We start from the raw sequence: 12,381 nt of genomic DNA on the forward strand, positions 1-12,381 counted from the left end.
TAATCCCATTCTTTACATTCCATCCCGACCCGGAAGGTTTTTGCCCTCAAAAACAATAAGAGGACGTATTGGTATGGCTGGGTGGGGGGGTAAAATCTTGTGGAATGGTGGCCGATGAGCATGTATGCAGTGTGAACATGAGGGAAGAAGGTAACTCAATACAAGGATAGGCACCAATTCCAAACAAGAAGGGTTGGACAACACTGGACAGCATGTTGTCCCGAACAGGCATGCAGTGGAAAAGTGATCATAACTTGCCATGGGCAACCCCAAACGAGACATTCCACATGTTAAAACGGAGCTTGTTGAGAGTACTTTCAGCCAGGTAGGTCATGCATGGGTGCAATTAATGCAGGCCCAAAACTGTTTGAAAACATATGGTTGTCTACTACAAAATAGGCCCAAATTGAGTTGTCCTTCAGCCAAGGTTGCCACCTCAAGGTGAGGGGATTGCACCGGGGGAGTGCTAATGTAGATAGAGCTTTTTTCCAACCCCTGGGATCAAATGGATAACCTACATGGTAAGCATCACCAGCATACAGATCATCCATGCAAGCATGAGTCTCTGCACTACCACTGGGGTCAAATGTAAAGTGGTTATCCTTTCCATGCATTGGGTTACCATCCACAAGTAAAGCTAGAACAGTTAGTACCACTAGCTGTTGCATCGAGTCTGCCATAAGCATAATATGTTTAAGCTCGGTCTGCGCTTGGATGTTGCCATTAACACATGGGGTTGCATAAGCTGAAAAGTGTATTGCATCAACGCTTATATGTGACATGTGTATAGACTAAAGGGTCTCCTGAAAGGACATGTTTTCTTGATCTGTAATATGAGCATGATCTTTAAGATCTACATGATCTTCTTTCTTGAATGAAAGTTCATCTTGCTTTGGATCCACATTAAAATGGTCTTCAGCAAGATCTGTCCTATCCTAGGCATAATGATATTTGAATACAAATAGGATTTTCGCATTCTGTGCTCTACATTTGTCTTAATGATCACAAGATATCGGCTTAGCACATAGATAGCATAATCCTGTAGCATGTTGTTCCCGTATCGTATTACTAGTAAGGTGTCTAATGCGTTTAGCCTTAGATAGCAATCTACACACATGCTCATCACTATTGGTTAGCTCAGTAATAGTTCTAACATGCTACTCATAGTCATCTTGCTGCTCATGTACAACAGATGGCTGCCCATGACAAGAATGCTCATGATGTCCATATGGAGGGTCATACCAATGTGGCTGCTGCTCATAATGATAGTCATGCTATCCATACTGCATATGGTGATAATAGCCCTACTGCTCATGTACATCTATTTGTTGTTGACTATTACTAAAACTTTGGCAATACTGTTTCCCATAAACATGATGCCCAAGATTGCATGATGACTGTCCAACATGACTACAATGGTGTCCTTGCATCCTAGGCTAACCATAAATATGATGAGTGGCAAGTCCATGAGGATAGGTATCGGCATGATGCTGGTCATAATCACTGGCTTGCTATTCCTACATTGCATAAGAATCTCCATATGCATGCTGCTGACCAATGTTGTATGAGATACCATATACATGTCCATGATCATGACTTGCATAAGAACTATGTTGCTGCATAAAGGAGTACTTGTGAGGGTAATCATGTTGTCCATTACCATGTGCATGCTGCCCATGTGCATCTACATTAGGGCCTTGTTGCCCAAAATTTTCATGCTTCCCATGCAATACATGCAAACCAAACTGAACATTGGGGCCTTGCTATGCAAAACTACCATGTGCATGCTGCCCATTGCCATATGCATGCTGCCCATTGCTATGTGCATGCTGCCCATTACCATGTGCATGCTGCCCATGTGCACCTATATTAGGGCCTTGCTTCCCAAAATTTGCACTTTGCCCTTGTATATAGCTTCCACTACCGGGGAGATGTTGTCCCAATGATGGGAAGGAAGGGTTCGTCACGGGTGAGGGGAGAATGTGTTCATCATGTTGCATAGAGGGATCGCCCAGCTCATAGGTGCTATGGGGAAAACCATGGGTGCTACCAAAACCTTGCTGGCCACATCCCATCTCCAAGGGGGGAGGGCGGTTGGTCTCACGGGGAGGACCATGCTCCTTGGGTTGAGTTGAGGAGGGTGAGAGAGTGGAGATGAGGGTGCCCATGCACTCTATGAGCAAGTCCATCTTAGCCTTTATCTCGCTATGATGTTGATCTTGGTGGTTTTCCACCTCCCTATGGCGGTGTTCCAGCTCTTGATGTTGCTCATCATGATGGGTCTCATGTTGACATAGTGTGTCGTTAAGCATAGCAAAATGGTCTGTCTTGGGGGCACCTTCTTCAAGCATGTCTTCACGATCCTCTTGGGTGGAGCTAGGAGCATTCATAGATGCACGAGAGTCTCTGATCTTGCGTTGTAAGTCTCCCTTTGTAGCTCTTGATTCGGCAGCAAGTAAGGCATCATAGTAATTAGACTGGTCTTTACAATCACTATGCCTGACAGCCATGTCAAGTCCTCTTGCTACCACCATTTCTGCAACATTGATGCCATGTCTTCATGTAGCAGCAAAGTGAAGAAATCACTTAACGATACTCCTCCTTGTCCTCTTTAATCAGAAAATATTCAGAATTGGTTGGCTATAGGGAGGCTTGTTGTGATACATGTAGGATAGCACACTGGGATTCCAAGCCTACACAATTGCATGCCATCATATGTTGTCTGGTGTGTACTCTGATCCAAATAGACCATGCCTTGTTCATCACATTAGTATGACATCTGATGTGAAGTTCAATCTTGCCCGCATACATGATCTTTTGATGGAAGCCAAGAATCCATACCCCCATATCAGAATTGAGGCAATTCTTTGTTTTTGAGTTCTGGACATGTTCATGTCAAGCAATCAATTTCATTACAAATACCAGTAATTTGCACAAAAATCCCAAATTCTACACATGGTCTTCTATCTTAGTATGCCATGGATCGAGCTATGAGCAAGGTGGAGGAGGTGCTTGAAATCAAGTCTCTCACAAGAGTCATTAGCGCCTACCTCAACTATGCAGTTGCCATGGAGCAAGATGTAGCACACCGGGAGAGATCATATAACAAACTTTGACTTGCCCAAAAGGAGATTCTGTCTCATCTCCCCAAAAAGTATGAAGGTGTATATCTGCAAATTTTTGCTTCATCCTAAACATGCTTCAGGCTTTTGAGACTCCACTTGACATGTCTCAAGACTATGACATAGAACCAGGAAGCCTAGTTGGGCAGAATAAACCTCCTCATTTTTCCTGTACCACAAGTGCAAATCCTCCTAGTGTATGCACATGGATTGATTTGAACCCGCCTTGTGAACCAGTAGAGCTAAACAATGGACAGTTACTGCTCCCAAAACGAAGTCCAAGAGGCTCTAGAAGTAATTTTTGTGCTGAAGATTACGAAACAACATATAAAAGGTGGTTTCAAATAGGAGTGGGCCTTTTGGTAGATCAACCAGTGGATAGGCTGCATAGAATAATATGTACACTGAACCAGACCTGGGAAGAAGCATAAGCAGAAGTGATGGTAGCAGCGAATGTCGGCAAGACATAGACAATGCATGGACTACTGCAAATCACCAATCGAAACCACACAATAGTAATAATAATGTCATCATTTATGGTATGGATTTTCGAGATCCTGCTTTTCAGCTTCATGTTCCTCTAGCAAATGTGGACAAGGTCAATTCACATTCTGCAACATCTGCAGCATTGCCTAGCTCCAAGTCTCCATCAAATGCCCAATTGATGCCTCCCACAAAACTCCAACATATGGAAGTGTGTCAATTGATGATGTGTTTGCAGGTTCAAACAATAGCAGTGTCGCACCTGTAATGAATCTGGATCAACAGCAAGGGATGAGACATTAGCACAGTAGTTCTATGGATGGCTCGGTGCCATTCAAGCAGGAGTTTCTCTCATCTGAATCGCATGAGGCCAAAAAAGCAATGGATATTCCTGAGATCGCGAAAGGTTCACTGTTGGGTCATCATTGGCGCCATAATTGGCGCAACGGAGAACGGATGAGGTACCCTATCTCGATCACTTTTTTAGCCATCTTGGATTAGGCAGCAAGGCATATGTTCTGGGTGACCACACTAAGATGCACAAATGGCACATCTACACAGCATCTGCTACTGATAAAGGCTTATCTTCTGACCCTCTCTACACTCTAGAAATGTGCATGACTGAGTTAGACAAGTCCTGTGCTGCAAAGTTCTTCAAAGAGAATTCTGCAACTGCCTCAGAGATGACCTTAAGTTCCGGATTTCTACCCTACTTCCACTTCGACTTCCTCCTCCTCTTGGCTTACCCTGAAAAAGCTTCAAGCCAGACAATGAGCATTGAGGTTAGCACCCAAAGGGAGTTATTGCATCAAAGACACTGAGCACTAAGGTCAGCTCCAAAGGGAGTTATTGCATCAAAGAGCTTTCATGTATCACCACACACTGAGATAAAGGGGAATCAACATCAATCTGTCACTCCCTCTAACAAATTCATCAGAGGGCTTGGCCACACGCTAAGCCTTACCACACAGCAGCTGTTGGAAGAGGTCAAGAAACCCAATCGATCTCAAAGCACAAGGTCTATGGATTGTGCAATACAAGAAATCACAAAAGAGGATGAAGACAATTATGATGCGGAGTTCTCTACCAGATATGGGCATAGTGTGAGGCTCTCACCAAGGCCAAAAGCTTCTCGACCCTCTGATCACGCATGCTGAAGGAGCATCCCTTGGCTTCAGATGAGCCACAGGAAGGCATGTGTCACTTATCCGCTTCAGTATCTTCGACCTTCTTCTCGAGCATAGCTTTAATTGAGGTTGAGAGAGAGCTCGACAGGGCGACTTGCAGTAGGAAAGAGGGGATCCACCCCACCTTCTACAACAAAGCTGAGGGCTAGTGCAATGGTGACCTCATGATGACGACTTGCAGCATGTAGCCCAAGTATGTGGTGGATGTTTGGTTGGGCAACCATCCCTTCTATCAGGGCAACAAGATAGTCTTCCTTTAGGATGCCAATCAGGTGGAGAAGTTCAACAGGCGCTATGGCGGCGACTTCGGCTATTCTCAAATCCTTGTTCTTACAATGGGTGAAATTGTCTTTGAGAAGAAGAAGAAGCAGATTGGCAAGGGCAAAGGAAAGAGGGAGGAAGGTCCATGAGTGTCACTGATGGCGAAGCTCCTCTCAGTCCTTTCTTGACAGGTTTACCTTTTAATGTTCACTAGGGATTGAAAACGAATTGCCATTCTTATCCTCTTACATCCAATTTGTCCCTGCCTCTTGCCATAGCTTGCATGGTCTTCAAGAAATTTGCCATCTCCCTGTGGTACTCCATCACTGCTCCATACGGCTCTTGCTATCCATGCTGTACCTTAAACCTTTTAATGTTCACTAGGGATTGAAAACGAATTGTCATTCTTATCCTCTTGCGTTCAATTTGTCCCAGCCTCCTGCCATAGCTTGCATGGTCTTCAAGAAATTTGCCATCTCCCTGTGGTACTCCATCACTGCTCCTTACAGCTCTTGCTGTCCATGCTGTACTTGTCTGACTAGTTTTTTTAATAATTATTTTTAAAATAGAATTGGATGTGAGAAAAGAGAAGAAAGAAGGGACCAAATACCTAAGCTCTTATACCAACTGTAATGAAGGAGACCTAAAAGAAAGAGAGAGAAGGAAGAAGACTGCAGAAGAGAGAGAAGAAGAGAATAGAGGAGAGAGAAATACTAGGAGAAGAGAGAGAAAGATAGGAAAAGAGAGAGAAAGAGAGAGAAAGAGGGGGGAGAGAGAGAGAAAGCCATGGGAGCTGAGTGTGAAGGTCAGGAGACAGATTTGTATTTATCAAATGGTACCCTAATCATGTCCTTGTACACCTTAAATACCCCATTAGTGTAACCGAGTATTTGCATGTGCTAACCCCGTGTTAACCCCGTGTAAGACCCTCTAATCCCATTCTTTACACCTCCCACCTCTTTCTCTCTCCCCATCTCTGCTTCTTCTCCTTCTCCTCCCTTCCTCCCTTCCTCCCTACTCCCCCCTCTACGCTTCCCTCCTTCCCCCACCCTCGACATCCCTCCTGCCGTCTCCCTCCTTCCTTCTCCTCCCCATTTCCCCCACCCTGCCACCTACCCAACTGCCTCATCATCTTCTACCCACCCTCCCGCCTACCCCACCCCCCAGCCCCTACCCACCCTCCATCTCTCTCGCCTACCCCACCCACCCTCCATCCCAATCCCCCACCCGCCCCCCATCCTCAACCCACCCTACCTCCCATCCCTACCCATCCCCATCCATATCCCACTCTGCATCCTCCCTACCCTCCCCTCCTACCCATGCTCTATCCCCGCCTAGCCCCCCTACCCTACCCCACCCTACTCGCAATCCCCTTCCTCCCCTACCCCCACCCCTTCTTCCACCTCCCCACCACCTCTTCTTCCTCCTTGCCCTCTCCTCCTCCTCCCCCATCTCCTCCCCCAACCCCCTAGAGCTCTTGTTTTCCTCACCCCATCCCAAACCCCCTTTCCCTCCAGCCCCCGTTTTCCCTCCCCCCCCCCTACGCACACACACATACAACCCCTATTCCCATGTTGGCCTTTGCCTCCTAGTATGTTCAATCACCCAACACTAACCAACCACCACCACTCGTCCCATGATGCGACCCATGTGGACCCACGTATTTTTCTTGTTATGGATTGTTCACACGTGGATTATCATGTTCGTGCATATGTGGTTGGTTGGCCTTTGTTTACACACAAGGACATGGATGTTGTCTTGATCGTGCCATGGAACTTGTAGAGTTGTTGTTCACGCCCAGTGTAGCGGGTTTGTATACACACCTTCTTGCAATTAATATACATGTTTTTGAACAATTAATTAAAAACTACTAAAAATACTTTACAAACCAACAGAATACATTAAAGAATAAAAATTTATTGCAAAAAATCTAAATTTTTTGAAATATCCACTTTTTATTTTAAAATTACCAAAAAAATTGATAACCTAAAATAAAATCAACTAAAACGTTTAAAATCCTCTAAATTCATTAAAATTTAAAAATATTACAAAAATGCTATAAAATTTTGGAATGTTTCATGCCATACTATTTTTACCATTTTGAGTTTTAAAAATGTAATATTTTAAACAAATTAAAAAAGAAAAAAAAAAACAAAACCACTTCAACACATATCCATACATGTCCCAATATTATTTATTTATTTTAAAAAATAAAAACACACAAATAAGTTGATTGATCCACCCCCAAAATCCCTCTTCCTTATTGGTGTTATTTGTTTTTCTTTTAAAAAAACTCAAAATCTCATAAATTGAGAAAAATTCCATCAAACTAAAAAAAAATCGTGAAAAAATACACGTGTTTAAGCTGTCAATTTTCCAGCTTGGTTGGATTGCATTTTGGGATTGCTTCATGGTTGTGGTTTCCTCTCCATTAATTGATTTTTCGTGTGCTCATTCAAATTAGTGTACATTCACACATCTTGTAGGCATCAATTTTTTTCTTCTCTTGTTGGTGCCCCACAAACCACATTTAATTGCTAAAATGAACCCGTCGATCACTTTTTCACATTCATCTAAGCTCAACACATACCATTTTAAATTAAATAAAATAAACCTACAATTCACATTTCACACGCTTCATGTGCTGAGCCCGCACATTGTAATTTATTAATACAATGAACCAATTGTTACTCATGCACATGTTGGCAAAAAAAAACACTTCAAATAAAATAATTTGTAAAAATGAATATGCATTTAGAGACCCTCAGAGTCGAGTTCTAAGTTCAATGTTTGTTTAATGCACTATGAATACGTAATAATTTTCTTTAATGGATAAAAGGAACCAATGCTTTCTTTTTTAAGATTGATCACCTAGTAAAACAAATCACCCATTGATAATAATTTGTAAAATTCACCTACCATTAAATCTAAATCTATTTACACTAAACATTTATTATCTCATAAATGAATGTGCTATGTGGGTGTGAGGTGATGAAATCTCTTAATCAATCCATATTCTCAAGTGCAGTCCACCAGTCTTGGTTCTATTATGTAAGGTTGGTGAATTTTTTGTGTTTTTGGTATTTTAATGGTCATGTTGATGTAGTGTGGGATATGATGTATATATATTTTTTATTTTCTTGATACAGGGGATCAAGATGCCTATATATTTGCATCTCACAAAGCTATCAGTCACATGTAAGGGTAGGTCATGTCGAATTTTTTCTAGGATGTGGTTTACTTAGGGTGGTCTTTTGTATTGTGTATACAAGCTGATACTCTATCCACATCTTATGTGTCTTTTGTTCTACTATTTTGCATGCATCCTTTGTGTTTGTTTGTGTGGTGTGGTGTGTGTGTGTGTTTTTTTTTAAATCTGAATGGCACCCAAACTCCTCTCAGTGTCCAATATGTTCCTTTCGTTAGTCGCAACTATTCTCAACTATTGGAATCGCACCTTATTACTAAGGCCATTCTATCCCATTTTGTGGCTCTCTCATTGTCACTCTTTATCGATGATTCTACCCTGTGTGATGAGTTTTTAACCTATTATAACAAGCAATCTGATTTTGTTCGTGGTACCATTGTCTAGATGACATCTCAAGGCTTGGGAAAGGATTTATCTCTTCCCTATCACCCAAAGAAACCTTTCCAATAGCCTACTAGATCTTTTCCAATGTGGACTTTATGAAGCTCCTACAAAGGTAGACCAAGAACCTAATGGATGCTAAATGGGTCATCATTATCTCTAATATTTGCCTTTCCATGATCTTCCATCCATTTCAAAAAAAGATTTGTCAGTTCCTTTAGGACATGTTCATGCCTGCCAAGACTCCATCTAATTAAATGTCCAAGGAATTATTCACTACTTCTAGAATGGTACTCAAGGGCATGACCATTGATTGGACTTCTTATCTCCTTGCCAAAATGGATCAACACTTTATCAGGGTCACTAGGGGTAATGTGACGGATGTCACTTAAGATTCTTACTTGTATGTTTTCTTAACATACTCTACCCCTTGCAAATGAAATTTCACCACCACTTGAAAATCCTCTAGTGGTTCCCCTCCTTCTATTGAAGATTATGAACCTATCCTTGAAAATCCTCTAGTGGTTCCCCTCCTTCTATTGAAGATTATGAACCTATCCTTGAAAATCATGACTCCCCCCTCCTTTGGTCCTCTAGATGAAGCACTTAAAGCATGTGGCTGAAACAATTCCTACCTCAGTTCCTCCAGTGTTAGTCCCTACTAGATTAGGCAATACCCTTCCTATATGCTTTACATCTACAAATTTATTTAGGACACACAGAGATGGTAGTTTAGACATAGGAGCTTAAGGCTTTAATGTTTACCCAGACAATGATAGAGTTACAATCAGCAAACTGCACATGATGGGACCTAAAATGGGCTGGCAATGGCTATGGCACTAGCTGGATCTCATGCATACAACAGACAACCCCACCACCACACGGCCTCGCGGGCCAGGATCTTCTAAAACTCACTTTGCACGAAATGCTTATGACAATTTTGTGTTTGTATCCAATATGTAGTCCAACATTCGCCTTCCCTTCTCCTCAAAGGGAGATCCCATAACATATAGGCATAATGCCTCATAATACACACATAGGGAAGCATCCCTCGTCTGATTGTCGTAGCTCCACTGCGACTCTCCTACACCTCCAGGATTGGCCCCAAGATGTGTCACTCCAACATATAAAACATAATGCACAAACTCCACTCTTTTATAATTCAGCATTCTAGGAGATTTTTATTTTCCTCATAGAACTTTCCCCAACGGAAACACCCATGTAACGTACAACTTAGGTTTCCTGTCCTCTCAGCGTTGGTCTAAGTTTATCAAACAAGTGCAATGCATTCTAGGAGATACCACATGGCATGCTTCATGCAAGGTGTATGACGATTATGCACAACCATTTTATTATTAAAAAAAAACTAGCCATGTGAGGTGCGAAAAACAGCCCTTTCATGAATTTGAACTAAGCATTACGTGATGGCTGCTTTAGGGACTAGCACCGGAACTTCCGTGCTACTAGTCACCTATATTTAATTATGGAACGATCCCTACATGCTATGCACAAAGAGGGAAATCAGAATTTGTATCTTTTCAACAATTAGATCATTGCACAAACTTCATCCTCCCCTTACCGTTTAAGCGTTACTGCGGTGCATAGGTGTAAATGGTTGTTTTGTATCATTTTTGTATATAAAAAGCAATAAACACGGACTATAACATAAAAGATGAGGTAAAACTAAGGCTTGACCTCATCTTTAACCTTGCCAAATATTCACACACATAAATCATATTTTTATATAATTTTTGAGCCCGAAAACCCCATTTTTCTTTATTTTTTGCTATTTTTCCTATTTATTATTCAGTGAAACTAGATATTTTCTGATTCATTTGTATTGGCTTATTGTTTTGACTGAAACTTAACATTTTCTTTGATTTTATCCCATTTTCACCCCTTTTCTCCACCTCAAAATTGAAAAAGACCACTAATTTCCATTGAAAATGACATTTTACAGGTTTTAAAGCATTAATAACAGCTCTAAATCATTACGGGTTTTGTATTTTTATAGTTACAGCCCTCAATCATGATGTAAACAATGTTCAAACAAAATTTCATTGCATATGAACAACAAAAACAATCAAATTTCTTTGCAAAATTGAAGTATACCGCATGTCTTGCGTGTTGCGGGTTTTTTAATCATTATTTTGAGCAACCCACAAAATGATCAGCAACCATTCTTTAGTATTGGATCTCTTTCCTCAGCCTCCTCTTCATCTTGAAGCAATCCGATCACAGCCAAACAAGCATTCTTTAGCCCCTCTCCTTCTTGATTTCTTGCACATGAATTGCCTCTATGCAGGAGAGAGAGGAAGGAAAGAGAAACACTGGTTTTTGTTCTCTTCACTCAGTGCATCATTCTTCGATCGGTTTGTGGTGATGAAGGGCAAAGGATAGAAGCATTCCAAGCCCAGGAGCATTCCTCTTGATTCACTTGATCTGAAAATCATGATTTGGGAAGAAAAGAGGGGGCATAAAAAACAGACACCCCCTCCCTCCCCCCCCCCCCCCCCATCGTTTCATTTTGTGGGATTTTTCCCCTTAAGCTCTTTTAATTAGAGCTTTAAAACTCCAATCCACTTATCTAGTTCAAGCCTCTTGCATTTACACTTTTGGGAAAATGATTTTTTCAGATTTGAGGGAGCAAACGACATCGGAATCGAGATCCCTCTGGACAGATGCCTCCGTGGCATCGAGATCTACAAAGCTGGGCCTCGTCACACTCTTCTCGGCTTCCAAATCCAGTAGCTGCTTCACAACCCCAAACCTTGCGGGGATTAAATGGGGGATCAAAGGACCTCGAAACGGAGATCCGAGACTTGTGTTGGATTCCTTAGGTCATTTTACATCTAGGAAAATCCCAGCTCGACCATCCACCATCGTTTGATTTCCATGAAAATAAGCACTAGCACATTAGGCACTTGCCGCTTAAAATTGTCCTAATTGCCATCGCCGCTTCGATGAAGTCTATTGTTCCCTTGATATTCATAATTTTTGGCTATTTTTAAGCACTTCTCAACACCAATAATCATCTGTCATTGGTGACCCCACGGGAGAGGGCGGCTCACCCCGTCGAGTCCCATGAATAGATCTACACAGAAACAACAAAAAAAAGCATCAAGCTGATACAAAATAGATACACAACAAAACACATCACAGCTCATACCCTACCCCCTGACAAAACCAAGACATGAAATCCACGAGAAATAGGCCTAGCATAATCTGATAGAAAGTCAGAAGCTAGTCACTAACCAACTGCTCCAACACAGCCAAGCTAAAAAGAACTATCAAAGAGATCGCCCTAAGTGGTGGTCTGAACTACCTACCTAACTAAGGACAACTCAACTAGGAGCTCCTACTAGGCGAGGACTCCTATAGCCTGATCAAAAGGTATTATCTTTCTTACCACAGTTTTTCTTTTAACCTCTCATTTTCCATACTCGAGCATGTAAAAAGGAGGGAGCTAAGCGTAGTGACCCAAGGAGAACATGGCATTGGCCTTAGGTCCTATCTCGGTACCCAAGAACCTACCAAGACCTCGCAAGGCGACACTAAATCCTTTTCTAACGCTCACTTTTATTTTTGCTCCAACCTTCTTTTATTTTTTTATTTTATGGCAAGATGTCACCCCCAGGAAAGGGCAAGGTATCGGCCCCGGATCTTACTCGTCCCCAGGAACCTACCAGGCCTTTGCAAGGCGATAAACAACAACTCAAGGATTTTTCTTTCTTTCCTT

General features: G+C 42.0%; 1 pseudogene; it reads left to right on the top strand.

Moving 5' to 3' along the window:
* Nucleotides 1-4,141: 4,141 nt before the first annotated feature.
* The window catches only part of LOC148010314 (tryptophan synthase beta chain 1-like), a 58,228-nt pseudogene continuing 49,988 nt past the window's right edge, over nucleotides 4,142-12,381 (top strand).

The sequence above is a fragment of the Lygodium microphyllum genome, chromosome 29, assembly GCF_053477565.2.
Source record: "Lygodium microphyllum isolate KBCC chromosome 29, Lygodium_microphyllum_v1.1.10, whole genome shotgun sequence".
NCBI classification, from domain to species: Eukaryota; Viridiplantae; Streptophyta; class Polypodiopsida; order Schizaeales; family Lygodiaceae; genus Lygodium; species Lygodium microphyllum.